The 6,098-nt window shown below is 37.8% G+C and overlaps 1 pseudogene across 1 annotated transcript; it reads left to right on the plus strand.

Annotated features, from left to right (window-relative positions):
• Nucleotides 1-3,765: 3,765 nt before the first annotated feature.
• On the plus strand, nt 3,766-5,750 carry LOC103271830 (annotated as a pseudogene). Its single transcript, XR_002482609.1, has one exon. The product of XR_002482609.1 is annotated as an anoctamin-10 pseudogene (transcript).
• The last annotated feature ends 348 nt before the right edge of the window (nt 5,751-6,098 follow it).

A 6,098-nucleotide genomic window follows, 5' to 3' on the forward strand; every position in this document is an offset into this window, starting at 1 on the left:
ATAATGGCCATTCTGACTGGAGTTTGGTGGTATCTCAGTGTGGTTTTGATTTGCACCTCCCTGATGATTAGTGAGGTTGAACATTTCTTCATGTGTCTGTTGACTGCTCAGATGTCTTCTTTTGAGCAGTGTCTGTTCATATCTTTTGCCCATTTTATAATGGTTTTTTTTTTTCCAGCATGTTTGAGTTCCTTGTAGATCCAAGATGTTAAGCCTTTGTCAGACCTGGAGTTGGCAAATACTTTTTCCCAGTCTGTAGGCTGTCTCCCTGCTCTCTTGATGGTTTCTTTGGCTTTGCAGAAGCTTGTCAGTTTAATGAGGTCCCACTTGTCTATTTTATCTCTAATGGCCTGTGAGTTTCAGGTTTTGTTCAGGAATTGGATGCCAGTTCGAATTTCCATGAGGGTATGTCCTTCATTTTCTAACGTTCTTATGGTTTGAGATTTTACATTTAGGTCTCTGATCCATTTAGAGTTAATTGTGCATTGGGATAGATAGGGGTCTTGTTTGAGTCTTCCGCATGTGGTCAGCCAGTTTTCCCAGCACCATTTACTGAATAGGTTCTCCTCTCCCCAGTGATAGGTGGTGGAGTCTTTGTTGAAGATGAGTTGGTTGAGAAATTGAGGTTTTGCTTCTGGAATCTCAATTCTATTCCATTGGTCTATATGCCTGTTCCTGTACCAGTACCAAGTTGTTTTGATTATTGTAGCTTTATAGTAAAGTTTGAAATCTGGTAATGTGATACCACCTACTGTGTTTTTGTTTTTTTTTTGCTGAGGATTGTTCCGGCTATTCTTGGTCATTTGTGTTTCCATATGAATTCCTGTGTTGTTTTTTCTAGGTCTGAGAAGAATGTTGCTGGTAATTTTATGGGTATTGCATTAAATCTGTAGATTTCCTTAGGTAAGATGGGCATCTTCACAATGTTGATTCTTCCAATCTATGAGCATGGGATATTTTTCCACTTGTTTGCATCATCTTTGATTTCTTTGAGCAGTGTTTTGTAACTTTCAGATTTTCTATCATGGATCTTTCTTGAGAGGATCCCAACCTTGCTTCTCATTTCTTCGCACAAGCTTGTAGAAACTGGAGGTGATTATGTTACTAATTCCACCAATTCTTGATGGCATAAACAACTTTAATAAGGTAAAAATCTGTTGGAGAATATTGATTAAAATTCTCCATCAGCTTCTTCTTTCCTAAAATAAATTATGCATGATTAATAAAGAATAGCAAAATGTTCACTTATTTTTCAATTATGTGTTTATTCTAACTGTGGAGTAACCATGAAATACACATATCCTTAAGTGAATTGTCAAAGTTTTTTATTTTGAAAAATAGATTGCATTCTATTATCAAAATCACAAAGTAAAATGGGAAGCATTTTTATCCAAAAATATTTTGTAAAATATTTAAAAATTTAAAAAAGAAAAATATTCATATACATTTGGATAAGACATAGATAATTGCCTGGCCTTCATAAATTCCTATCTTAAGAACATCAAATGTTTCATTTTAGCATCAGCATAATTATTGTTGCCTTGTGTGGCATATTAAATATCAATTAAACGAGTGAGTGATTGACTCATCCTATGAATAAATTTTAAGAAAAATAGGAGTCTTTTTTTCTATACAGGATTATAATATTTTGCTCATCTTTTAAACCTACGTGAATAACTATAACTTTTTATCTCATATTATGAACCTAGATTTGCCTTTTGATGCTGCTTTGCTGATTAAATCTTGCTGAAAGTCAATTATCAATAACTATCATGAACACAGAAACATCCAAATGCTAATTGCCTAATGTCATCAGCTATAAATTAGTACTTTTGATTTAAAATTCCTTCATTATTGTTCTTTTCAACTTTTCATCTGAATTGTCTATTCTTTGATATAGGACAGACCTTTCTTTAAATCTACAAGCCTGTGCACAGTAGCTATCATTATTCTTCTAAGGCATCCATAAATATGAGAGTAAAATTTTAAAATGTTTTAAGGCTTTTCCTCCTGCTTGTTTTTCTGTCCAATAATATACTTAAAGCTTGTGCCAATCAAAGGTAAAATGGTAAAGTTTCACAAATATTCATCAACCCTTACTCTGAAATACACTGAAATCTTGGTAATGAAATTAAAATGTTGTTAGATGGTACCACAGGAGAATAAAAGGTCTAGATGGAAAGAAACACCAGATGGAAGATTTTGGTACATTTTTTGATGACAGCATTTAGATGGTTGGGTGGTTTTTCAGTTAATAGGGAAGAGGTTTGGACAATGCTTGATCCTGTGGTGTTAGGGAGAGATTTTATTTTAAAGGAAAGTCTATCAACAGACAAATTTTGACTCCATGCCAATTCAAAGAGCTCTCAACCCCCCTGGTAAGCTAGAAATAAAAGGATTCCTGGAGTATGGCACTTTCATCTTTGATAACAAAAAAGTCCCGGACAAACTTGAACCAGTGAGTCAGCCTGTGACTCAAATACAATTCTAATGTCATGGGTTATTAGGTTTTTAGGAAGTCGTCATGAGGGTGAGATTCAAACTGAGGAAAAAAAAGAAGAACTGAAAGATCAGAAAAAAATTGTTTAAGATAAATAATATATTCAGAGACATATTAGATAATAATCCTACAAAAGTAAGAAGTGCCCCTGATAATTAAAAAATATTGTGGTTAATGTAAATGACTCATTCAAAAATTTGAAAGAAAATTATCAGAAAATATCACAGTAAGTATAGTACAATTGATCTTAACTAAAATGTAGATAAACAATAGAAAATATAACCAAAAGGAAAAAAAGGAGAGACAATCAGAAAGAAAAGATAGAAAATAAGAAAACTGATGTATGAATACCAATGGCAATGGTAGTTTCTCCAAATACATAAAAAAGACGAAGGAGATGAAGCTATGAAGGTATTTCACAGAACAAAACAATATTAGCCACCACTGAAACGACATTAAAGGGTCTTACTAAAGGAATAAAAACCACTTCTCTGAAAGGTATTTTCTTGGGACTTCAAAATGCTTTAATAAAAACATTTTTTGAAAATTCAAAATAACAGATATAAACTGAAAATAATCAGAGTTTAAGTGAAAATAAGATAATATTAATAATAATGTGGTGAAAAATAAAAATGAGGCCATTTTTGAAGCAATGACAATCAGATGTTGTCAGGTTTGGCAATAACATTTCATTCTTATATACTAATGATAGATTTTAGAAGATAGAGTAAAGCTGACAAAATCATTCTCAACCTAACACATCAACCAAGTGGGAAGTAACTGCAGTGGGGGCTTGGATCTGGTGAAGGTCTACTGGCGATGACTGCAGAGGCTTTCATCGGTAAAAGCCTGTGGTCAGGTGACAGTCTTGGGAAGATGCATCGAGCAGTACAAGCCTAAGCACACTTGGAATGTGAAAGTGCACATCCAGGGAAAAAGTAGACAAGATAATTTGAAATTATTGCCTCTGGGAGGATGTGTATGTAGATGGTAAGAAAGTTAAGAGAACATTGTTTTACATTGTAGACTTCTAGTGCCCAATGCCCTTCTTCACTGAAATAAAATTAATTCATTTAAATTATGTATGTGCATATATATATATATATATATACACATACATATACATAATTTGAATATTCAAATCTCAAAAATAATCGAAACAAACTTAATGAGTCTTCTGAGTTCCAAGCATGGAGTCATTTTATCTTTGATTATTGTGTATCCTATGGTAACTTCTGATATACTAATTGAAAAATAGTGGGTGTTGCCGGCTCTTAGGCCCGCACCGGAAGACGTGGAGCACCGCAGCTGCAGCAGGTTTCTCAAAGATGAAAGTGACCTTGTCAGCTCTGGATACTTATGAAAGTTCTTTCACACCTTTGGTGGTCATAGAACTTGCTCAGGATGTCAAAGAAGAAACCAAAGAATGGCTGAAAAACAGAATTGTCACTAAAAAAAAAGATGGAGGTGCCCCGTTGTTGTTTAGACCATTGTTAAATAAATATGAAAAAGAGACTCTAGAAAATCAGAACTTATATCTTGTTGGTGCCTCCAACATTAGATTGTTGCTAGGAGCAGAGGCAGTGGGTTTGGTAAAAGAGTGCAATGATAATACCATGAGAGCCTTCACATATGGAACCCGGCAGAACTTCAAAGGTTTTGATGATAACAATGATAATTTCCTCACAATGGCAGAATGTCAATTCATTATCAAACATGAACTTGAAAATCTTAGAGCTAAAGATGAAAAAATGATCCCTGGTTATCCCCAGGTAAAGTTGTATCCAGGAAAATCGTTACTGAGAAGATTACTCACGTCTGGCATCGTGGTTCAGGTGTTTCCACTGCATGATAATGAAGCCCGGAAGAAGCTTGAGGACACCTGGTACACTCGGTTTACTTTCAAGTATCAGCCCATAGACAGTATTCGTAGCTACTTTGGAGAATCAATTGCTCTTTACTTTGGATTTTTGGAATATTTCACTTTTGCCTTAATCCCCATGGCTGTCATCGGTTTACCTTACTACATGTTTGTGTGGGAAGACTATGACAAGTATGTGATCTTTGCCTCATTCAACCTGATCTGGTCTATGGTGATCCTGGAAGTGTGGAAGTGTGGCTGTGCCAACATGACCTACAGGTGGGGGATGCTGCTCATGAAGAGACAGTTTGAGGAACCCCGGCCTGGATTTCATGGTGTCCTGGGTATCAATTCTGTCACCGGCAGGGAGGAGCCTCTCTACCCCAGCTACAAGAGGCAGTTGCGAATTTACCTGGTCTCCCTGCCATTTGTGTGCCTCTGTCTCTATTTCTCTCTGTATGTCATGATGATTTACTTCGACATGGAGGCCTGGGCCTTAGGTCTACATGAGAACAGCGGATCTGAGTGGACCAATATCCTGTTGTATGTGCCCAGCATCATCTATGCCATTGTGATTGAGATTATGAACCGCCTCTATCGATATGCTGCCGAGTTTTTAACTTCATGGGAGAATCACAGATTGGAATCTGCCTATCAGAATCATCTAATTCTGAAAGTTTTAGTGTTTTAACTTTCTCAATTGCTTTGCCTCACTCTTCTATTGCTTTGCCTTTGTCCTGAAGGATATGAAGCTTTTGCGCCAGAGCCTGGCCACACTTCTGATTACCTCCCAGATCCTTAACCAGGTTGTGGAATCTCTTCTTCTTTATTGGCTCCAAAGAAAGCATGGTGTGCAGGTGAAGAGGAAGATGCAGGCCATAAAGGCAGACATCGATGCTACATTATATGAACAAGTCACCCTGGAAAAAAAAATGGGAACTTATTTGGGTACCTTCAATGATTACTTGGAGTTATTCCTGCAGTTTGGTTATGCGAGCCTTTTCTCCTGTGTTTACCCTTTAGCAGCTGCCTTTGCAGTGTTAAATAACTTCACTGAAGTCAATTCAGATGCCTTAAAAATGTGCAGAGTCTTCAAACGTCCCTTCTCAGAACCTTCAACCAATATTGGTGTATGGCAGTTGGCTTTTGAAACAATGAGTGTTATATCTGTGGTTACTAACTGTGCTCTGATTGGAATGTCACCACAAGTGAATGCAGTCTTCCCAGAATCAAAAACGGATCTCATTTTGATTGTAGTAGCAATGGAGCATGCACTCCTGGCTTTAAAGTTTATACTTGCATTTGCCATACCTGATAAGCCACGGCATATTCAGATGAAACTGGCCAGATTGGATTTTGAGTCTTTGGAGGCACTCAAGCAGCAGTAAATGAAGCTTGTGGCCGAGAGCCTGAAGAAGGAACTGAGGGAGGACAGGAGGGAGAAAACAACCTAAATGCCAGGTGTGCCTAGCTGCCCTGCCCTCAGAAACTGGTGTCTGTGCCACACCTGCCATTGGTGTGCAGCAGGGAGGGTCCCCGGGACAGCATCGTGGTGCCTGAACCCAGATCCAGTGCTCAGCCAAATGAAGTGGCTCACATGGACAAGTGCTCTCTTTACTACAGTGTAGCGGCTCAGGGTGGGCAAAGAGGAGGGCAGTTCTGGGTAGTTCCCAGCCCCCTGCCTTCTCCCCCCAGGTTCCTTCCCAGGCCCCTCACGCCACCAGCTGCCTGACTTTG

Source organism: Carlito syrichta, unplaced genomic scaffold, assembly GCF_000164805.1.
Source record: "Carlito syrichta isolate Samal-C Ts95f unplaced genomic scaffold, Tarsius_syrichta-2.0.1 Scaffold311916, whole genome shotgun sequence".
Lineage (NCBI taxonomy): Eukaryota > Metazoa > Chordata > Mammalia > Primates > Tarsiidae > Carlito > Carlito syrichta.